Source organism: Oryctolagus cuniculus, chromosome 6, assembly GCF_051225735.1.
Source record: "Oryctolagus cuniculus isolate XC-2025 breed Fujian yellow rabbit chromosome 6, ASM5122573v1, whole genome shotgun sequence".
NCBI lineage: Eukaryota > Metazoa > Chordata > Mammalia > Lagomorpha > Leporidae > Oryctolagus > Oryctolagus cuniculus.
The window spans coordinates 127,417,450-127,441,692 of NC_142872.1; the positions used below are offsets into that span (position 1 = coordinate 127,417,450).

The 24,243-nt window shown below is 45.2% G+C and overlaps 1 protein-coding gene across 11 annotated transcripts in view; it reads left to right on the forward strand.

The window, feature by feature from the left end:
• The window catches only part of GRHL2 (grainyhead like transcription factor 2), a 160,669-nt gene that overhangs the window by 5,498 nt on the left and 130,928 nt on the right, over positions 1-24,243 (forward strand). The window contains exon 1 of one of the 11 annotated variants that reach the window (XM_089336412.1): positions 1,305-1,655. The exons of the other annotated variants lie outside the window; for them this stretch is intronic. The gene's annotated coding sequence lies outside the window, so the exon portion shown is untranslated. Of the gene's footprint in view, positions 1-1,304; positions 1,656-24,243 lie in introns of those variants that run through there. 11 annotated transcript variants of the gene reach the window in all.

The following is a 24,243-nucleotide window of genomic DNA, read 5'->3' on the forward strand; positions in this document are numbered from 1 at the left end:
TCTTCCTTTGCCGTTGGTTCACCCTCCAATGGCCGCCGCGGCCGGCGCGCTGCGGCCGGCGCACCGCGCTGATCCGATGGCAGGAGCCAGGAGCCAGGTGCTTTTCCTGGTCTCCCATGGGGTGCAGGGCCCAAGCACCTGGGCCATCCTCCACTGCACTCCCGGGCCACAGCAGAGAGCTGGCCTGGAAGAGGGGCAACCGGGACAGAATCCGGCGCCCCAACCGGGACTAGAACCCGGTGTGCCGGCGCCGCTAGGCGGGGGATTAGCCTAGTGAGCCGCGGCGCCGGCCTTAATGCACTATTTTTGAAGTTTTATTTGAAAAGCAGAGAGAGAGAGAGGGAGAGAGAGAGACAGCTCTTTGATCCACTGGTTCACTCCTCCAGTGTCTGCAATAGCCAGAAACTAGGAGCAGGGATCTCAATCCAGGAAGTCCCTCTGGGTCTCCTATGAGGGAGGCAGGGAGGGACCCAACGACGGGAGCCATCACTGCTGCCTCCTAAGATGTCCATTAGCAGGGAGCTGGATTCAGAAGTGGAGGCAGGACTGCCACCCAGGCTCCCCAGGTAGGGATGCAGGCTTCCCAAGCAGCGTACTGAGTGCCGCTCTAAGTTTCTTAGTCCAGATATTCACACACTCACAACCAGACAAAACCATCCTTGCGGATGTCTGTCATTTACCCAATGAATAAAGAAAGAGCCAGCTAGGACCATCAGTCCAGTGCTTAGGGTCTCCTGCCCTGGATTAACCCCTGCATGCACTCTGAATGCACATCTCTCTCAGCCCCTCCACCCCACCACCCCCCAGCTCTGCCTTTCAAATAAATAAATCTTAAAAGACAAAAACCTATAGACACATCCTTAAGCCCAAACCCAGAGGGGTTGAATTAGGTTCACAGGAGAGGGCCAAGGACTCTCTGCATGTACACAATGTCCCAGGGATGCTGTATGTTCAATTAGTTACAGAAATAGTGCTCGAAATGAACACAGCTTTTCCGGTGCATCTCCGTCGTGCACTTGGGATGAAACCTGGGGGCTTTTATCGTATGCACCTCTGGAGGAGCAGCTTCTGATACAAAGAGAAGCTGGGTGTGAGAATTCTGCGGCCTTCCTTCCATGTCCTTTGCTTAACTCATTTTGCTGACCTGCCCCTTCTGGAGGGAGGGGATGTTTAGGAGCAGCCGGAAGTTTCCAGAGCTGCTCAAGACCTGATTTGAGGTGAAGTCAGCCAAGCTCGCATTTTCGGCTGAATCCCACTCACCTGGGAGCTGGGCTGGTCTCCAATTTCACAATACTGCTCACAAGGATCATTCTTTGTTCAGGTGATCCTTGCTGACTTTTTATTTTATTTTCCAGCACGTACTCAGATGTACAGAGTTCCAACATGAGGTTGCTCCCCGTGAAATGATTTGATGAAATGATGGTTGTAGCTTCATTTCCAGCTTAAAACTATTTCCCTAGTAAGATGTTCTAGAACTTCTGAGGGCCTGCAGGGAGGATTAAAACCGACTGCAGCGTCCAGCCCACCCAAACGGGCCCAGTGCCACCTGGCTTAAGGAGGATTAGAAGTTAAGAGCTAGAGAGATTGAATGAACAGCGGGATCTAGCCATTTCTACCAGATCCTACAAAGCAAAAAGAGTTCAGGAAGGTTTCAGGTAAGTCAAATATATAGAAGTATGTAAACAACAATAACACCAAGTACTAGTCCCCAAAAGTGTTTACTTGAAATCCCTAGATAACTTAAATAAGATCTTTAAAGATTAGATTGTGAAATTTACTTTTTAAAAATTCTTGGGTAACTTAAGCGCCTGTTTCAGTTCCTCTTTAGGACTTTGTTCTAACTAGGCATGTATTTGTGGTTGAAAAAATAAACAATTTGGTTAAATAGTATTTTTCCCCTTCATTTGCCACCTCCCTAATCTAAACCTAATCTAAAGCAATATTTTTTCCTTCCTTTTTTTTTTTTTTTTGTTTTTTTCCTCTGATAGAACTTGGTGAGAGTTGACTCATGCACAGAGGTGAATGTGAATCTGATTTTTGGTGTCATTTTTTAAAGTGAACTGTGCTGTGTTCTTCTGAGCACTTCTAGCATCAGCAGCCAGTCCTTATGATCTAGGCCAGGAGCTAAGATGCCAGCCACCCTATCGGCAGCAACTATGTGCAGCTTTGGAAAAGCTTTGAGTTCTTTGAGTCTAAGGAAAAAAAAAAAACGGTCTCCTCCCTCCTGATCCCTGGCGTTCCGTGCTGGGGTTGCTCTCTCCCGCTTTTCAAGAGCTGCCTACTAACTCCAGCTCAATTCTAAAAAATGAGGCCTTGTCCTGAAACAGGAGAGCAACTGGCTTGGCAAACCTGACCAGGAAAAATTCCTTAGCGAGCAGCCACAGGCCGAATAGGAATTTTTGCTTTGGACCAGGAGGACGAGAGGGTTGCTTAGTAACAACAACACACACCTGGGGGTCCCTCGGTCAGCTCTACCGGTCTTCAAAATTCGGATTCAGTCTTGCAAGATCTGTTTTTTTTTTTCTTCGATTAGCAACAAGGCACATTTTATGCTGTACACGTCTTAATGGTAAATGAAAGAACCAGACCATAACGGGTTAAGTGGGATAGAAAGTCTGTCTTTGGGGGTCTCCACGCCTTTCCCTCCTCGCCCCTTGCACTGGGAAGGGAGAAATATTTTAGCTTTCTATGCTGTGGTGAGCGGTAGCAATGTCATTCATGGAAACAGCACATTTTGAATTGCCACATACAATGCCAAGGAAAAGCAGGTTGTAAGACTTGTATGCAAAGGCCTAGGAAGGCTGGCGTCTTCAGGAGATTTGAATGTATATTATGAAAGTGAGTCTGAGCAGCAGAGCCTGCATTTGAATGGCTCCTCAGCGGAGAGCCAGGGCTGCCTGTGGCGGTGGATGAAGTGCCTTATTTTACTTTGTAATGAACGCGGCAATGAACTTGGCGGGGCGCACTCTTCTAGGATCTGCTTTCACTTGCTCTCCCTAGGAAAGGCTTCCTTTCCAAGCGTGAGTGCACGCACCCCTGGAGCAGAGCTGCGAAGGAAAGCGGGCTAGCCTGTGGCCTTCGCCGTGGAGCTTGCCTTTCAGCTGAACGCCCACCTGCAACTCCAGCGAGGCCTCCTGAGGGTCCATGCATTCAGATCAGGGTTTGGGGAGGGGAGAAAGGGAGGGAGGGAGAGAGCAGGAAGCAGCTGCTCTGGGTTGAGCCGCAGCACTTTCCGGAGCGTGAGTTGTGGTAGGGACTGCAGGGATGGGCCCCTGGCGATCAGGCCTTCTGGGGTATTAGTTCTGTTTAACTTGAAACCTGGAATTCCAGAGGTAGGATGAGCCCTGGGGGTCCTCTGGGACCTGTGAGTGGCCAGGTTTAGGATGTGGAGCTAGACGTTTGGAAGTGTTTTGCAGTCCTTTTGAGGTAGCTGAGTTGACAGCTTGGGGGTAGGAAAAAAAAAAAAAAGAAATGCACCACTCCTCCCCCCCCCCCCCCCCACCGTGTTCACTGTCTACCGAGGGAGCCTATGACAAGTCTGGTGCCATTACCCAGAGGTGGAGTGGGCTTTCATTCCCACACTCACTTCCTCGAGTTGTTTTTAGTTCTCAGTTCAGTGAGCCCCATAAAAGAACTGCGTTCTGTGCTTTTTGGATCTCACTTCTCAAAGCAGCTGCGAGCAGAGGTGGTTTGTGCCTCTTTGCTGTGTTGCTAGTAGAGTGGTTAAAGCAACCTCAGCGGATTCTCTTCTCCTGTAAAATGGAGTTGAACTAAACGATGCCTGGGGAGAGTCACCTGCTTGTCCCCCTCCAGAGGGGCCTGGGCGGGTGGTGGCCACTCCTGGGCAGTGTGGTGACATTACCATGAAAGGGAGGGTATGGGGCACCAGGGGACTTCAGTTCCTCACCCCCCTCCTCCTGCTAATATCCAGCTGGGTGAGACAACCGAGGAACAGGCTCCCTCCCAGCAGGTAGGAGAGAGTCAGGGGCCCACGTGAAGTTCAAGGGCAGCCAGGCCCCACATCATCATGTGTGACCAGGCACAGGTGATCTGGAAAGGCAGGTGAAGTGGCTCAAGAAACCCGGGATACAAGGCCAGCAACTCTGCAGACCTCTTCCAGGGAGGGAGGCAACAGCAGACTGAATGGGACATTGGCTAAAAATAAACTGCATTGATAAAGCCATGGCGCTGCATCCTCACCTCTTCTTCCTCTTCCTCCTACTCATCCTCCCCCCTACTCTTTTTTCCTTTTTCCCTCTCCTCCTCTCTCCTCCTCCTCCTCCTTTGCGGGGCAGGTGTTGTGGTCCGTCAAGTTCAGCCGCCTCTTGGGAAGCTTATATCCCATGTCGGAGCTCAGGTTCAAGGCCCAGCTACCCTGCTCTTCCAATCCAGCCTCCTGTCAATGCTCCTGCGAGGCAGCAGCTGAGGACCAGAGCACTTGGCATCCTGCCAGCCCCATGGGAGACCCGGATGGAGTTCCTCCGCTCCTGACTTGGGCCTGGCCCCGCCCTGCTGCTTGAAGTGTCTGGGGAGTAAAGCAGCAGATGGAACATGTGTCTTTCCCTCTCTATTGCCTGCCTTTCCAATCAATAAGTCCTTTTTTTTTTTTAATAAATCTTGCCAAAGCAGTAGTGTAGTAGGTCTTCAGAAAAAAGTATTAAATAATAGTTTTTTTTTTAAATAATAATCCTTTGTCAGCTACAGTTTGACTTTAAATGGAGTATAGTTCTTCAGGCACACACCTGCTCTGCACTTAGCCAGAAATAAAATCTCCGGGTCCGCTGTCCTGTGGTGCTACAGAATTGAAGTCTCTGGGGTTGGGAGCCCCTGGAAGGGCCTCGTGTTGGAGAAACTGTAATCCAGTCAGAAGGCATTTGTGCTCTAAAACCATGGCTTTGTTTTTTTCATTTTCTTTGGTGTCTTGGTGTATACTTAAAAAAAATTGTATCTCACATATTTTTGAAAACAGTTTAAAAAGGACTACTGACTCCTTGAAAATACAGAGCGTGGAGTAGACAGTCCACGAAAGCTATGCAAAGGGCTTCTAAACACAGGGACCACTATTTAATTATTGATAACACAAGAAATGTACGTTATATAACATGATCCAGATTCCAGCGTCAAATTGGCCAAGTTGAGCAGGACGAGGTTTGATCAAAATACGTTTTTGGAGGATTACAAATTAGTGCAAACATTCTGGAAGGCAAGTTGGTTCCAGTTTTACAAATTTGTCGTAAGGAGATAATCCAGGATATTAAGGGCAGCATTTGTTTTGAAAGTGAAAAATCAAACACCGAAATGCCTGGCTACAGAGGGCTGATTTAGCAAATCATGGTTTGACGAGGTGATTGTACTGGCACCATTCAACACATCTTAGAAGAAAAATGCCCCTGACAGTGTTACATTAGAATGCTTATAGGCACAGAAAATGGCACAAGTAATTTTCTAAAAGGTCAACAGGCTTTGTTCTGTGTGGAGGAAAACACAGGGACTTCCGTTGCTTATTTGAGCTGCTCTGTTTTCTCAGTTGGCTGAGGGAGTTTGTAGTGCTCTTGTCATAAAGGAGACATTTTGTAAAGCTTATTTCTAAGAAATGGTCACATTCTGCCATGGAGACATTTGGAAAATGACACACACGTCCCCTAAATAAAATGGAAAGCCTGCGTGGTTGCGTATTCCAGGTAGAACCGACCTGGTCCCCAGCAGAAGTCCCTGCCTCTCTCTCCCTTCTCGTCCTGCTCTGTGCTCCTCCTTCCTGGCCTGTGCACTGGTTGGATCCGTGTCTTGCCAACCCTGGCTTTTTGGATTTGCAAACTATTAAATCCGATCCCTTTTCCAAAAGGCACGAGGAAGTATAAGGAGTTCCCATCCTCTGTATGACCTGAAGCTGGGGAATGACTGAGCACCAGGAAAATTCGGTTTATTCCACTTGCTGGGCTGCTGCTGCCTGCGTGTGCTTTCCCTCCCAGAGAGTTCTTGGTTGGCCTGCGGCCTTCAGGACCATGTCGGGCAGCACCTGGATGTAACTGGGAGAGACTTCGTGTGGGGTCCTCTTGTGTTGGGTACTTTAGAGAGATAGGGAGAGGCTGGAGTGGGACTTCCTTTCAAAACAAAAAGCAGTTGTAGGTAAGGTTGAGTTTTTATGATATTTCTTAATAACGATTTATTTTTTCCATAATGTGGACTTGCTTCTCCCTGGAGGCATGAGCCTGTGAGTCATCCAGCTGCTTCTGCAAGCTGGTGCATAGATCATGCCAGGCGAGCTTGAGTCTGTTAGTTAAGCTGAGTGAGATTGCATCATTGGATCCACTGCAGGCGTCTTTAATGGAAGCATTGTCGCAAACATGAACTTATTTGCTTATCAGACTATGCAAGGAGCATCCATGGCCAGGAACAAAAAGTACAAGGAGTAAACCTTCTGGGGAGACTGGTCTCACAGAATCCCTGAGGTCGCCAAAATTATGCTGGGCCAGGGAGGGGAAAGGAGGTGCGTTAAAAAAGTGAAAACAAGCTTTTTTGTAAAATGCAAGCAAGGCCACAACAATCTTCGGCTGCAGGAATGAACATGGAGTTTGTGAAACAGGAACAGTAGGCAGACTTCTTGATTTTGTGTTTCAGAGTGAGACTCATGATTGCTACCCTCTGTCTGACTTCTCCCTGGCTCTCCCCGCTCCCATCCCATTCTGCTGTGCAGAAATTCGTCAGCTCTCAAATCGCTGAATATTTTCAAAAAAGTCATTATCTTTGGATGTGGAAAGTCTCCGTGTACGTGCACACAGTGCTGCGGAGCTCATGAAAAGCCACCAAAATACCAATTTCCTTAATGAGTTTGTCTGCAAAGCCTGTAGTTGAACTGAACAATGAAGAGACCTATGTGGGTTCTTGTTTTTGTTTTCCTTCCTGGTCCTAAACAAAGAAGGAAATACCTGTGTGCTGGAATTCCAGGCCACCTTCAGTTCCGAGTTCCAAACTTTCCTGCTGTAGCATAGCCACCCACACACGCTTGCTCCAGGCACACAAAACTAAACATGCTGTTTAGAGCTTCCAGGGCTAACGTGACTTTGTTGTTGTCATCAAATATTCCTGGAGTATGGAAGAAGGTGGAGATGTTTTTATGATTCTGGGATTTTTTTTTTTATTGTACTGTGTGTTTGGATCTTTTATGAATCATTGTTTTGAAGTGTTTCTGAATGACCTACCTCATGGCTTTCCAGGCTAGTGCCCACGCTGTCTTCTATTGCAATTGTTCTAATGAACGAGTTTTGCATTTGAGTGTGTCCTCTTTTTTTTTTTTTTTTGACAGGCAGAGTGGACAGTGAGAGAGACAGAGAGAAAGGTCTTCCTTTGCCATTGGTTCACCCCCCAATGGCCGCCGCGGCTGGCATACTGCGGCCGGCACACCGCGCTGATCTGAAGCCAGGAGCCAGGTACTTATCCTGGTCTCCCATGCGGGTGCAGGGCTCAAGGACTTGGGCATCCTCCACTGCACTCCCGGGCCACAGCAGAGAGCTGGCCTGGAAGAGGAGCAACCGGGACAGAATCTGGCGCCCCGACCAGGACTAGAACCCGGTGTGCCGGTGCCGCAGGCAGAGGATTAGCCTATCGAGCTGCGGCACCGGCCGTGTGTTCTCTTCTTAAAGAAGCCTTTCTTGGTGAGCCTTTTTTCTCATTATGAAAATGTTATATGCTTACAAGGAAAACTTGGAAAGTACAGCAAAGTAAATAGAAAAAAAAACCTCCTGATTTCAACATCCTGTTAACACTATGTGTATTATTTTTAGTGGTTCTGATATGTTCATGTGTACCATAGTGATTTATAAAAGGGTGTGCAAAATATGCCCCCTTTTGTATAGCATTTATGCCATTCTGTACTTCCCACTTAATGCTGTATTGTTGGCATTTCATCAGTTCCTTAAGCATTCTAATATGGCAGTTAAGGTTGAACTCTATCATTTCCTATTTTTATTCTTATTTTAAAGATTTACTTGATAGGCAGAGAGAGAGAAATAGAAATCTTCCATCATGTGCTTCACTCCCCAAGTGACCACAACAGTCAGAGCTCAGCCTTGCTGACACCAGAAAGCCAGGAGCCCCCGTGGGTCTCCCACAGGGCTGCCAGGTATTTGGGCCATTATCCACTGCCTCCTAGGTGCATTAGCAGGGAGCAGAGGGAAACTAGAGTGCAGGACTTGACTTGAATTGGTGCTCTGATACGGGATACTGGCATTGCAAGAGGCTTATTAACCCACTGTGTCACAACACCAGCCCCACCATCTCCCATTGTTTTTAAATTTTTAAAATTCTTTTTTTTTTTTTTTTTTGGCAGACAGAGTAGACAGTGAGAGAGAGAGAGAGAGAAAGGTCTTCCTTTCCGTTGGTTCACCCTCCAATGGCCGCCGCGCTGCTGCCGGCGCACCGCGCTGATCCGAAGGCAGGAGCCAGGTGCTTCTCCTGGTCTCCCATGGGGTACAGGGCCCAAGCACTTGGGCCATCCTCCACTGCCTTCTCGGGCCACAGCAGAGAGCTGGCCTGGAAGAGGGGCAACCGGGACAGAATCCGGTGCCCCGACCAGGACTAGAACCCGGTGTGCCGGTTTCGCAGGCGGAGGATTAGCTTAGTGAGCCGCGGCGCTGGCCCCATCTCCCATTTTAAACATTTAAGATATTTAGGTTTTTCATGATCATAAATCATGGTCATACATAAATTTTGTATCTTTAGTTATACTTCCAGAAACCTAAAGTACTAAGAATGAAAGACATACTGTTAGGCCCTTGATCCATAATCTGAAAACGGCTTCTAGAAAGATTGGCTCAATTTGTGTTCTCCCAACAGAGTTGAGGGTATCCTTCTCACATCATCTCACCAGCACATAAAAATTACAATTTTTTTGTAATATTGGAAAGATAAATTAGTGTATTTTTATTCTAATTTATATTTGATAATCAACGAGCTGAAGCATTTCTTGGCTTTTGATTGGTAACTTACGATCTTCACTAGAAAAGAAATGTGCTCTTCTCGTGGCTTCTGCCCTGCTTGTAGTGGTTTGTGCTGAAGGAGGGCTCGTGACCCAGGGCCCCTGACCTCTGGGGCTGGGATCCAGCTGTGCTCCCTCTGGCACTGACCCAGGGCAGGAGCATCTTCCAGCATCGGCACAGATGCACCTTGGGGCAGCAGGGACCTGTTCTAATGTTTCACTCATTAAAAGAAGTAGGGAGATGCTGATACACTTTTTTAAAAAGATTTATTTATTTTATTTCAAAGGCAGACTTAGAGAGAGAGAGATCTTTCATGCACTGGTTTACCCCTCAAATGGCCGCATGGGTTGGGGCTGGGCCAGCCTGAAGCCAGGAGCTCCTTCCAGGTCTCCCATGTGGGTGCAGGGGCCCAAGCACTTGGGCTATCTGCTGCTGCTTTCCCTGGAGTATGAGCAGGGAGTGGGATTAGAAGTGGAGCAGCTGGGATTTGAACCCGTGTCCATATGGGATGCTGGCACTGCAGGGCTGGGCCACAGCACCGGCCCCAGATGCTGATATTTTCATTACTGGCTTGTGAGAGCCCTTTACACACTTGAAACTATTAACCCTTTTGTTCAAATTCTTATTATCATTTCTCCAACTCATTACAATTTCATTTGAGGATTTAGGAAATGTTCAAAGTTCTAAACATTTTGATATCAAATTATTGCGTGTTTGTGTGTGTGTGTGTCTGAGAGTATGTGTGTGTGTGTATGCATCTGTGAGTGTACGTGTCTATGTGAGTGTGTGTGTGAGTGTGTATGTGTCTGTGAATGTATGTGTGAGTGTGTGTGTGTGAGTGTGTATGTGTCTGTGAGTGTATGTGTGTGGGTGTGTGAGTGTATGTGTGTGAGTGTGTATGTGTCTGTGTGAGTGTGTGTCTGTGAGTGTGTGTATGTGTCTATGTGAGTGTGTGTGTGTCTATGTCTATGAGTACTTTCCTGTGGAAAGCTAGAGATCAAACTTTGTGAGATTTCATTCATTAACATTTTTGATTTTATTTTAGACTTACTTTTAAGGCCATTTCAAAAGCCTTATAACAGGTAGTAATTTATACTTGCAAAGAATGTCAGAAAATGGCAATTTTTCTACTACCCAGACATGTTAACATTCTGAACATTTTTTTTTTAAGATTTATTTATTTATTTGAAAGACAGAGAGGTCTTTCATCCACTGGTTCACTCCCCAGATGGCTGCAATGGCCAGAGCTGTGCCGATCTGAAGCCAGGAGCCAGGAGCTTCTTCTGGTCTCCCAAGTGGGTGCAGGGCCCCAAGGACTTGGGCCATCTTCTACTGCTTTCCCAGGCCACAGCAGAGAGCTGGATTGGAAGAAGAGTAGCTAGGACCAGAATTGGTGCTCATGGTATGCCGATGCTTCAGGGCAGGGCTTTAACCTGCTGTGCCACAGTACCGGCCCAACATTCTGAACATTTTTAAATCTACATTTTTGTTCCCTTTTCTGTGTTTGGGTGTAAAAATACCCTATGTAGGCAAGGTTGAGATAATTTACATATTGTTAATAACTTATTTTCTAAATTGCTCCATGGCAATAAATATTTCTGATGGCTGCATAGTTTTACAATGAATGGAAATCTCCCAATCAATCACTTCTCTGTTATACATTGAAGCTTTTCCCTTAGTTTTTTTTTTTTTTAAAGGTTTATTTATTTCAAAGGCAGAGTTACAGAGACAGAGAGGGAGAGACACAGAAAGAGAGATCTTCCATCTGCTGGCCCACTCCCCAAATGACCACAACAGCTAGGACCAGGAGCTTCTTCCAGGTCTCTCATGTGGGTGCAGGGGCCCAAGCACTTGGGCCATTTTCTACTGCTTTCCCAGGCCATAGCAGAGAACTGGATTGGAAGTAGAGCAGCCAGGACTCAAAATAGCACCCACAAGGGATGCCAACGCTGCAGGTGGAGGCTTGGCCCAGTGTGCCACAGCGCCAGCCCCTTCCCTTAGTTTTTCACTATTGAAGTCAGTACTTGAATGATTAGCCCTTCAGCTAAATCTTTGTGCACTTCTCGGTTATTCCTTCAAATAGATTCCAATGAGTAGAAATAATTGATTAGAAGGCATGCACCTTTTAAAGACATTTGGCTCTTATTTCCAAATTGCTACCCAGATATTTTCCCCTAACTACCCCTCCCATCAGCAGTGCATCTGAGAGAACAGGATTCCACATCCCTTCCTCAGCAATGCCTATTACCCTCTGTCTAGAGGGTAACAGTTTGGTTAGGTGCAACATGGCTAGCTTGTGATTTTGAATTGGATTTCTTTCCATATATTCTAAGTATATTTTCAATCTCAAGAGGTTATGTATTTTTTAAAAGGTTTATATAGCATTTTTTTAAAGATTTATTTGAAAGTCAGAGTAATACAGAGAAGGAGAGGCAGAGAGAGAGAGAGAGAGAGAGAGAGGTTTTCCATCTGCTGGTTCATTCCCCAGGTGGCTGTAACTGCTGGAGCTGGGCTGAACCATAGCCAGGAGCCAAGAACTACTTCTGAGTCTCCCATGCAGGTGCAGGGGCCAAGGACTTGGGCCATCTTCTACTGCTTTCCCAGGTTATAGCAGAGAGCTGGATTGGAAGTGGAGCAGCTGAGAGTGGAACCAGCACCCATATGGCATGCTGGCACAGCAGGTGGCAGCTTTACCTGCTAGGCCAAAGCACCGGCCCCTTATATAGTATTTTGATATCTTGAAAGCTCCTGGTGTCCTGTGGAGTTCGGTTGCTGAATTTACAGGCAGTAAAGAGACTCATTAGTAGTGCTGAGTCATCTCTTCTCTGGTGCATGCAAGTCACCACGGAGAGAACAATTCCTAATTCATGGCCCTCATCCTCTGCCAAGGAAAGCAGTGACTCAGATTAGCATTTCAGGTTCCTCCAGCAAAGACCCCAAGTTCCGGGAGCTTGGTCAAGGGGTCAGGATCCGTGTGTGTTCATCATCCGTCGAGTTTGCTTGGTCTCACCATCAGCCTGCTCTAAGCAGACTGCCAATGGATGGGTTCAGGATAAGTAAATCCAAACAGCTGCCGCAGAGTGGGCCTGGGGTATGTGCACTTCACAGCAGGGGTCATTCAGTGTTTCTAGGCCCCAAGCAGAGTCGGGAACCCTGCTGTGCAACGAGACCTCTAAGATGACACAACTACTGATGTACGATTCGAGAGTGTAATTAGGAAAAAACCCTTACTTAGGGAAAAAAACCCACAATTTGCACATTTACCTTCCATTCCCCAGATAATTAGTTGTGGGAAAGGTGGAGGCAGGTGCAGGAGACAGGACAGTGCGAGTCTTCGTGTTTTCTGTTTTATTTTGGTTTGGAAAGACCTGCCACTGTTTTAAGATTTGGTCAGGCTTTCAACCATTCATTTTTTTTTTTTCCTTTTTGACCTATTATTAGTGGTTAAGAACCACTTGGGTTGTTTATCCAAATAGGACTATTTGAACCAAAGTCACCTTTCAAAGACAAATCTCCAGGACCCTGTAATTAAATGTTATATTAAAGAGCTACAGGTTAAAACTTCTGTTTATGTTCTCTGTTCGATGCATGATGCTTATGGAGTTAAAAGCAACACCTGCAGAGATGGACAGTAAAGAAGTAATTTGGTACTGCCCTAATCTGAGATCCAGCATGAAAACACCTAGGACAGTTAGGAATTTGTCTTGAAAGTGTTGGTGGCAGTGGGCCAGCTGCGTGTGTCAGGAGCTCATTACTCGTCTGTGAATGAGGTTTTCCGCCGTCTCTTCTTTCTGGTTCACCTTTTGGATATATAATTTTTTGTTCCTTCACAGGTCTAGTGGAGAGAGCATGAAAAGGAAAATTTTGCTTAATTACTTTGGCTACTGACTAAGAAAAAAATATTAAGGCTGGTAGAACGTTGAACTTATTATTTTACACTTGATCTTAGCCAAAAGGCCAAGAAGTGATGAACTTATTATTTTAAATACATTCTTAGTTTATCTGGGAGTTTATGTGATCTGTGACTCACTTCCTCCTGTTAGAAATGTTCCTGAAGCTGTGAATTTTAGGATTGCCTGATTAGGAAGTCTGTCATTTGCACTATGGAACCTGCATAACACTGCATAAATGAAGGGCGGTCCTTAAGGAATTGGTTGGATTGGAGATTTTATATATATATATATATATATATATATACTATATACCTTTTTTTTTTTTTTTACAAACTAAGTACTTGTTTATGATTTTTTTCCTACATGACTGGCTGCTGGGCATTACTCACATATGCTCTGATTTACTATCCTTAACATACGTGGACATACATGTATGCTTTTTTTTTAAATTAAAAAAAAATGTTTTTTTTGACAGAGTGGACAGTGAGAGAGAGAGACAGAGAGAAAGGTTTTCCTTTGCTGTTGGTTCACCCTCCAATGGCCACCACAGCTAGCACGCTGCGGCCGGCGCACCGCGCTGATCTGAAGGCAGGAGCCAGGTACTTACCCTGGTCTCCCCTGGGGTGCAGGGCCCAAGGCTTGGGCCATCCTCCACTGCACTCCCGGGCCATAGCAGAGAGCTGGCCTGGAATAGGGGCAACCGGGACAGAATCCGGCGCCCTGACCAGGACTAGAACCCGGTGTGCCGGCGCCACAAGGCGGAGGATTAGCTTATTGAGCCATGGTGCCGGCCTGATTTACTATCCTTAACACACGTGGACATACATGTATGCTTTACCTAATATCATACTGTTACAAAAATATTCATAAAATCCCTCAAGATTTTAAACATTTTCTCTAGAAGAATTCTACAAGTGTAAGTTCACACATATTGAGGTGGACATTTAGCCTAGCAGTTGAAGCATGGGTTAAGACGGCAGAAATCCCATATTGTTACACTGGGTTTATTGATTCCAGCTTCTTGCTAATGCAGATCCTGGGAGCCAGCCTGATGGCTTAGGTGATGGTTGAAGTCCTGGGGTCCCTTCCGCCCGCGTGGGAGACGCACATGGCTCCTGGCTTCCTTGAACCCAGCCTTGGCTGTTGCAGGCATGTGGGGGTGAAGCAGCAGATGGGAGCTCCATCTCTCTCTCTCTCTCTCTCTCTCTCTCTCTCTGTCAGTCTCTCTCTCTCTAATGCATACATAAGTGAAATTGACAAGTCTTAATAATGAAATATGCATTTCATCATACAATAACTGTAAGTTTAGGGAAAGAAAAGAGAAATGCCTATTTTATAACTATTTTCTAGCATTTTAAGCAGGACATTAATGGTTGGCTATCCTCCCAGATGTTTTTCTTTTCTTTTTTACGATTTACTTATTTATTAGAAAGGCAGCGTTACGAGCTTCCAGATATTTCTCTATGCATTGTATCACATATGAGTGGGCACACGTATGAGGAGTTTTAAACTTTTTCCTTGTTTTTTACATGAGAGATTTTATGAGTGATTTTGTTCTGTGGTGCTGATTGTTTCAGTCAATAAAACAGAATGCCACCTTTTTATGCATAATAATCTAGAGTATGAATATATAAGTAGCTGAGGGAGGAAGCCTTAGATGTGGAACTTCTGAGACAAAGACCATGCCTGTTGAAAGGTAGTTCTCCTGAATGCCACTTTAATTTAGACTCCAATCACTAATGCTCCAATACATCTATTTTTGCCTAGCCCCAAAGCAGTGAATCTTATGTCTTTATAATTTTTGCCAACATGAAAAATGATATCACAGTTCTTTTAATTTATATTTCTTTAATTCTTTTTTATATACTTAAAGGGCATTTGTACTGCTTTGTGAACTACTGATATTCTTTGCCTGTTTTTATATGTTGCTGATTTTGTTCTTGTTGAGTTTTAGAAGCTATTTCTGTACCAAGAGAATAGTAGCTCTTTGTCTACCACAGCTTGTTGTTTGTCTTTTGTGTTGTTTTTGCTTTGTGGAAGTTTTTTTTTAATATTCATTTATTCACTTCAAAGTGGGGGGGGTCTTCCATCCACTGGTCCACTCCCCAGATCGCTGCAACAGCTAGAAATCAGCCAGTCTGAAGCCAGGAGCCAGGAGCTTCTTCCTGGTCTCCCACGTGGGTAGCAGGAGCCCAAGGACCTGGGCCATCTTCCACTGCTTTTCCAGGCCATTGCGGAGAGCTGGATTGGAAGTAGAGCAGCCGGGACTTGAACCAGCACCTGTATGGGATGCTGGCACTGCAGGCGGTGGCTTTGCCCATTATGCCACAGCTCTGGCCCCATTCTGTCATTTTTTATGGTTTCACATTTCTATTGAAAACTTGGATCCACCTGTAATTTATCTAAAGAAGTGAGTTTCTTATTTTTTCTAGATGCTCAGCTTATTGGTGTTAGTATCACTGTTTTAAAAGATTTTTATTTGAGAGACATTGTTATAGTCAGAGGGAGAGACAGAGAGAAAGGTCTTCTATCCACTGGCTCACTCCCCAAATGGCCACAACAGCTGGAGCTGGGCCAATTTGAAGCCAGGAGCTTTTTCTGGGTCTCCCACATGGGTGCAGGGGCCCAAGCACTTGGGAATCTTCCACTGCTTTCTCATGCCATAAACAGAAAGCTGGATTGGAAGAGGAGCAGCCGGGACACAAACAGGCAGCTATGTGGGATGCCAGTGCCTCAGGCAGAGGAGGTCTAGCCTACTATGCCACTGTGCTGGTCCTGCTAACATTGTTTATTGAAAAATACATATTTCTCCCACTTACTTGAAATCCTACAGTTATTATATATTACATTCCTACCAGTGTTTGGGATAATTTCTTAACTCTTAATCCTATTCCATTGACCTATTTATTCTTTAAAAATGATAATTTTATAACATGTTATAATATTTGAAAGTGCTTAGCAATCTCATTATTCTCCTTTAAAAAAACTTCTTTTTCCTTTACAAAGTTTAAGAACAGCTTCTGTAGTTAAGAAAATGGGGGTGAGAAAGAAGGGATACCTTTGATATAGAATTAACATTATTGTGTTATTCCCATAGGAGCAGCAGTGCTTGGCTATATTTATTTATATCTTTGATGCTCCTCATTATCATTAAAATATTTCCTTATAAATCTTGCATATTTAATCAGTTTATTAAGAAGTTTTTTTCCACAAAAATATGTTCCTTTTTTGATGGTATTTTAAGAGTATTCAGGCTAGCTGTTTTGTATAGAAACAGTATGGATTTGAAATGTTGTTTTGTATCCAACCACTTTATAGTTTCCTTGTTTGGATTGGTTCAGTTTGTTATTTCGGGTATTCCAGACAAGACTGTCATTTTGGTCGACATGTTGCAGTTTTTGTACATCGTACACTCCTCTCATTGTATTACTGAAGAGCAACGTTGTCTGGGATCAACTCCTAGGGCTGAGAGTAGACATAGTTGTGATGTTGTCAGGGTTTTGGCATTAAACATAACCTGGTCACCATTAGGTTCTTGGTTGTAAATGATGTCCGACCTGAGTGCCCAACTGTACTCCTATACTATCATCTCCATTCATCTCTCCTCTCTCCTCTTTCTTTTACCCAATCTCAAATTGTCACATTATTATGTCTTTTACAGGTAGTGGCGTTTCTCTCCCTCTTCCAAGTATTGAGCTTTCTTGCCGTTGGTGTCTGTTATCACCTTGGTCATGACTTCAGGTACAATGTTGAAGAGTCATATGGCGGATGCTGTCTGTACTTTTGTGTCTCTGTTCAGCATCCTGGTGCTGCAGGTTTCCTGGCTACCATCTTTGTCTGCTCAGGCTGCTACACAACGCAACATAGACTGGGTCCATTATGAATGATGGGGATTTCTCATTGTTCCGTAGGCTGAAGTCTGAGCTCAGGGTGCCAGCGAGGCAGGGATCCGTTGTGGGTCATCTTCTGCGCTAGCTGGCTTTCTGACCGCCTCCTGCAAGGGCTCCATGCCCATCCAGGAGTGCTCCACCTTCCTGACCTAATTACCTCACACAGCCCTGCCCCCGGACACCATCACAATGGGGATCCCATTTCAACATGGAAATTTGGGGCAGCTGAAACCATATTCAGTTCATAGCATTGCTAATGATTTTCATCCTGAGGCTGTGTATTTTTTTCTTAATGCAGGAATAGCCATAAATACATTTCCCAATTGTTTTGGAGCAGCATTGCATTCCTGGCATAAGCCATACTGGAGCATGGTCATAATGGATGATGGCACATCAAAATGTTTGTGGAAAATACAATTAAAAGATGAGTTGATATTTGGTGCAACAAGTTTTGAAATCTGCATATAGTTTCTGCATAATATGCATTTTTCATGAACTTTTTGAAGATTTTTTTTTGAAAAAAGATTCAGTGCATCAATTTTCTTGCTGTGTCTTGTTTTTTGGGTGGGGGTATGTGTTTGTGTGCATGGTCACATGCTATCTTTGTTGCACTTGGAGATCTGTATTATGCCAGCTGATCAGAACAAGTTGGGAAACTTCCATGTTTTATTACACTTTGCAACAGTTCCAACAATGTTGGGATTATCTATTCCTTGAAGGTTGCCTGGGCCTATGAAGGTCTTTGATTAACCTTTCAATTTCTTGCATGCTTCCTTTGTCTATCAGATGTGAGGCCAAGTTTTAGCATTTATATTTTGCAGGGCGTCCTCAGTCTTGGATCTCCTCTGTGTCAGTGGTTATGTCTTCTCACCCTTTGTTCACCAGATTTCACCTCTCCTGCCATCACCTTCACCCCAACCCCTCCTGCACAGATGTAGACATTTGCACAGCTGTCAATGCACATGCACACAAATGCACACACACACAGGACCACTTATCATTGTGTTCATGGATATTTGACTGTAACAAGTGGGACCACAGGACCGTAGACTTACGCAGTGGTTCCAGCGTCTGGAGCTTGGACCCATAGTTGAAAGTAACTCTGTTGGGAATGGTGGCTCTGCTAGCGCAAGGCCCCAGGGCAGAGAAGAGGACAGGGAAGGTGACAAGGCAGCTGCCACAACAACCTCAACCAGGTCACAAAGCCACGAGGGCAGAGGCCTGGGCTGGCTCTTAGTCCAGTGGCCTCTTTCTGTCCAAGAACTCGGGCTGCCCACTGTGTGTGACTCAGGTCTGCAGGACACTTTTGTTGGGCAACCATCTCCCAGTTGTGGTAGAGTCCGTGTAATTAAAAAAATGCTCCCTTTCCAAGGCCAACGACAAGATGAGGCTTTCATAAGGGATCAAATGGTACAAAAAGTACAACCCCGACATTTGTTTTTTCTTCAGACTTTGAACCTCTGTGTTTGAAGTCGTCTGATACAGGCACGGCACGTGTTGTAATGAAGCTGCTCCAATTCCTGGAAAGCTCTATGCCTCCTGCACCCACCTGTCTAACAGGCCGGCTTGGCTCGCACTTGCCTGGAAGGGGTGAGAGGGAGAAAGGCCAAGGGCTCCACATCCTCGCTCAGCACCAGGTCCAAGAGACCAAGCAGCGTGGGCTCATGGCCACATTGCCGGTTCATGGTGACCACCCACATGGCCAGCAGGACAGTTGCTGTGTCTGCAGGCCCTAGAACGCTTCCAGCTTCCAGCTTCCAGGGCCAACCCAGTTTGTAGGCATCCCTGTGACCCACACTCTGTCCACAGCACAGTACCCTTGATCTGGACTCTTCCCAAGGTGGAGACACCCATGTGGCCATTGCTCTGCCCTGATGATTGCTTCCTATACCCACATGTGATGTAGGCCTCTCTCGAATCGTTCAAGTTGGGTAGAGGAGTCATTGCTGGGGCACCCACACATGAATCGGCTTCTCAGTTGGCGGAACTGCACCTCGGTTCTGCCCCTTCCTTGGGGGTCTGGTTAGCAGACGGTAACCATTCTGCAGGCTGCTGGCCCTCCTCTAGCTGGTTCTGCCAATGTCCCCCTCCTCCTCTCTGATGCAATGTACTGCCTTTGCACACTACTCAGTGTGACTTCAGCGTGAACGTGTCCCTTTGGCAGGGACCGTTAGCTCTAAATGGTTGAGATTGTCTTCTGCTGCTTTTCCCCTTTTCTCCCAGGCTACAAAGACCTCAAGTTCTTTTGTCTCTGTTGGAGTCTGGTAGTAGAAGTGAGGACTTATCTCAGAGGGTTTTCCAAACTGTTTTTCACCTTCTTTGGGCTTCCCTCCATGTTGGGAGGATGTGGACAAGAAGTCTCCATGATTTGTGGATTTAACTTTCATATCCTGGGCTGCCCTGGGTGAGGCACATGCATAGAACCTTCTCTGGAGCGTGCACGTGGGCTTGTGCAACCTCACTGCACATTTCTGAGATACTTCCACATACACATTCTTTCTCCATATTTGCTAGGTCTTCTGGGAGAGAGTATAATGTAGCCTCATTCTGATGTCTTTCACCCAAAATCTCTACTGTTTTTTTTTTTTAAATGTAATACTTTTTCTTATGTCTTTTTTAAAGAGATCTCCTTTTTATTTTTAAAGATTTATTTATTTTATTTGAAAAGCAGAGTTATAGAAAAAGAGGGAGAGACAGAAATAGATCTTTCTTCTGCTGTCTCACTCCTCAAACGGCTGAAACAGTTGGAGCTGGATCAGAGCTGATCCAAAGCCAAGAGCTTTTTCCTGGTCTCCCATGCAAGTGCAGGGGCCCAAGGACTTGGTCCATCTCCTACTGCTTTCCCAGGCCATAGCAGAGAGCTGGACGGGAAGTGGAACAGCCAGGACTCGAATTGGCATCCATATGGGATGCCGGCCCAGCAGGTGGTGTGGCCTAACCCACTACGCCATGGCACTAGCCACTCTACTCATTTTTAATGCTTAGTCAAATTTATCAATTTTTCTGCATAAATTCTTTTTTTAAAAAGATTTATGTTTTACTTATTCAAAAGGCAGAGTTAGAGAAGGAGAGAGAGAGATCTTCCATCTGTGAGTTCACTCCCCAAAGGCTGAAATGACCAGGGCTGGGCCAGGCCAAAGCCAGGAGCTTCTTTTGGGTCTGCCACATGGGTGCAGGGGCAAGCAAGTGGACCATCCTCCACTGCCTTCCCAGGCCATTAGCAGGGAGCTGGATCAGAACTAGAGCAGCTGGGACTTGAGAGCCCATATGGGATACTGGCACTGCAGGCAACAGCTTTACCTGCTACGCCACAATGACAGCCCCTACATAAATTCTTTTAATTTAATGCCTTTTTGATTAAATAATCCTTCCCAAATCCAAAATCAAATTAAAGATTAATTTACATATTGTTCTTTTATGGTTGAATATGAAACTTTAATGTTTGGAATTCTTTTAAAATATTTATTATTTTGAAAGGCAGAATTAGAGAGAGAATCTTCCATCTACTGGTTCACTCCTCAGATGGCCACAATGGCTGGGGTTGGGCCAGGCTGATGCCAGGGGCCAGAAACTGCATCCAAGTCTCCCACATGGGTGCAGGGGCCCAGGCACTTGGACCATCTGCTACTGCTTTCCCAGGTTTGTGAGCAGGGAGCTGGCTTGGAAGCCGAGCAGCTGGGACTTGAACCAAGGCTCAAACCAGTGCTCATATGGGATGCAGGCATCACAAGCAGTCATTTATCCAGCTGCCCCTGGAATTTATTTTAATGGTTTCAATTAAGGGTCTGATTTAAATAAATCTACAAGGAAATGAAACACCCCAACTACGGGCCCAGCATCACTCACCAGAAGAGAAATTCTTCCAACAGTGCCCCTGCCCCTTCCTTTCTTTAAAACTTCTTTACTTGCATAAAATTTTACATACACCCATAATTTACATAAATGCTTAAATGAGGACATTTATAGAGTGTTTTAAAAACTTTTATTTCCAGTTGTTTGGAAGGCAAAGAGACAGACACACAGATCTTCCATTCACTGGTTCATTCCCCAGATGCCTGCAACAGTTGAGATGGGGCCAGGGGAAGCCGGGAGGCTGGAACTGAATCCAGGTCACCACATGGGTGACAGGAACCCACATACCTGAGCCGTGACCTGCTGTCTCTCACAGGGCACGTTAACAGGAAGCTGGTATTAGAAGCAGGGCCAGGACTGGGACCCTTGCACTCGAGTGTGGGATGTGGCATCTCAAGTAGTGTCTTAACCGCTGTGCTAAACGTGCACCCTCCCCCTTCTCCTTTTTTATCGCTCAGTCTTCCCATGCTACTCCCTTTCACCCACATCACAGCCATCCTGCTCCAACCCACCACTTAAGTATGCTACACACACACACACACACACACACACATATACACATGTGTATGTCTATGCACATATACTTGCACTTTTTTAAAAAAGGTTTTATTTATCTGAAAAGGTTTTATTTCAAAAAGGTTTTATTAATTTATCTGAAAGTCAAAGTTACACACAGAGAGAGGTCTTCTATCCACTGGTTCATTCCTCAGTTGGCCACAATGGCCGGAGCTATGCCAATCCGAAGCCAGGAGCCAGGAGCTTCTTCCAGTCTCCCATGTGGGTGCAGGGGCCCAAGGACTTGGGCCATCTCCTACTGCTTTCCCAGGCCATAGCAGAGAGCTGGATCGGAAGTGGAGCAGCCAGGACTTGAACTGGAGTCCATATGGGATGCTGGTACTAGAGGTGGTGGCTTTACCTGCTACATCACAGCGCCAGTCCCCATATATGTCCACTTTCACGTAATATATATGTGAAATATATATACTAATATATAGATTATAATATACTAATAGAAAGGTTGCTTTTCCTTTCATTCACTGTTGAGTGGCAGTTTTTAAATTGGGGTATTTTTCTCTTGAAGCACAGATCCACGGCCAGATGGCTACGTTTGGATTCCTCTGATTCTCATCCACAAGAGGAAAACAAACGATGAGTTCTTATTTTCCTGATTGTTCCCTCAGCAGCCCATCTGAACTCTCATTGGGCAAACCAAAAGCTTAACTGGATTTTCTTATTTATTTAATTTTATTTATTTTTATTATTTGTCTTAGATGAAATGTATTATATAGCCAAGTCCATTCACTTGGCTTGTTGCATTTTGCAGAAGGGACATTTTGTTTAATTCCTGTGTTTTGTATGGATTCTGCATCAATTTTCCCATTACTTCCTTGATTAACCTCTTTTAGGTCTCTGATCCATTTCCACATCTATTAAAGACTACAGTGGATTCTAGCACTCTTACCAATGACTACCTCTGTTAATTTTGAAGAATATGGACTAATTTGCATGCTATGTGAGATACAAATTAAGATTTAGTACATAATACACAAGGATAGTAAACATTAAAAACTCCTGCCTAAATAATAGAAGAATTAGGCTGAATTAGGGTGAAGAAAAGGGATATGTAGATTATATAGATGTATATCCTTGAGAGAGGCCCTATGGGATTGCTTTTTTTCTCCATTATTTAGAAGATACTCCCTGCTCTGTCTTCCCTGAGCCATTTCAGTGACCTCCTCGGTGGGTCAGAGTCGGCCATCAGAGCTGACTCCCTGCCCCAGGAATGTGCCTGCCTTAGCAGACCCTCCCTGCACAGTCACTGGTCATGGGCAGCCCGTGGGGAAGCGCCCCCTCCACACCAGTGTGCAGGTGGATTTCAGAGTGGGCTGCAGAGCTCCGCCGTCTGCTCTGCTCTCTGTAGCTGGAGATCTGTGAGGTGCTCATGGCTGGCGCAGGTGCCCTGTCACCATGTACTCTCGCAGCACCTGTAACCCGTGGGGCATCTGCACGGGTCAGACACAGGGGCGTTTTCATCACTGTATCCCAGTAGCAACCCAAGCGCTCAGTGAAGACCCGTGAGATGAGTGGTATTCTCATTTTCAAGGTGTTTAAGTGGTGGTGCCCCCAGCATATAAAACACGCATAGTTACCATGATGCAATTTGCCATGATATGTTTAGCCCTGAACTTGCGTATGTGTCTATCTACAGACTAGAGCCTATGATGAAGAAAGGATCTCAGAGTGAGCACCGTGATGGGATTTCCATGAGCTACTAGAGGAAGCTATTTGAATGAGTTTCTCCCCAGTTACAGAGACCTTTCGTGGCTTGATCAACGCTGCAGGTCCCTGCGCTTAGGTCAGAGCCTGTGGCACAGCGGGAGCTCAAGGAAGGTTGTTTAACAAATTCAGGGGCAGGAGCTCCGGATGGAGCTGGGAAACTGTGCCTGGAGGTGTATCTAATTTTCATTTTATCCTCATGGAAGAGTGCTTGATTTATCAGCAAAGTGCTGTAGAGTAGCCTCCAACATGAGTGCTTTTTAGCAACTTGCCCTCTCCAGTCGTTTCTGCAGGTAACCATAATCCCAGGGGAACGGTGCAGTCTGTCCCTCTCTCTGTTCCTCAGTTTCCCCAGCTGTAAAGTGAGAAGAATGGAGTAATCATTTATTTCCATTCTTGCACGCTATAATTCTATTCATAAACACAAAAGCAAGCTGTCCCCCAGGCTATTGAAAAGCCTGACAAATACATAAATGCCTAAATTCTATCTACCTCTGAGTAGTTGTGGAATTGAAGTTGCATGAAATGAGTTGATTTTTTTTTTTTTTTTTTTTTTTTTTTTTTTGCTGATTTCTCTTCTAAGAATGCCTTTGGTGCTAGAGTCATTGGGTCCACAAAGCCAGCACTGAAGAGCCCCTTCCTACGTAGGTGAAGGCAGAAAGGCGCCCGGTCAGAGCCTTTTGTTTGCAGTAGTGAATCGTGTCAGGATTGCCATGGCCGCATTTCTCACGTGGTTGCCATAGAGAGGAAAATGCTCAAACTTATTAGTTCACTCTAGTTCATTTCTTCAGTGCAATACTTCTCCCTCAGCTAGGTGATCTTTTTTTGCCATTTATTTTCTGTTGCATAAGCAATTTTCAAATAAAACTTGCTCAAGAAGGCTAAGTCACTCATAGTTCCACCTTGGAAGGGTAACCGTTCTTTCTTTTCTTTTTCCTCCTGGGTCATCATCTTCTTTCTTTGTTTACTCACATACCTTTGTACCAGTTTGTTTTCATGAGGGTTAGCATCATTCCGCAGGGTGATAGAATTCCTCTTCCTGTGGGTTATCTGATGTTTTTCTCACCATCTCCGGAATACCATCAGCACTGGGTCATAGTGCTAGCTACTAGATTGCTCCAAAAATTTTTTTTCTGTGTTTTCAAATAATTGAATCAGTTTTGATCATTTATTTTCTAGAAATGTGTTCACCTTGTCTAAATTTTCAAATTATTAGCATATAAAGGCATTCATAATATTCTTTCATGTGTGCTATGTCTAAAATTTTATCTTTTTCTTTTCTAATTCTTGATTATTTTTGCCAGTTTGGTTATTTTCTTTATTTCAAAGGATCAAATTTTTTCTTTTTTTTAAGAT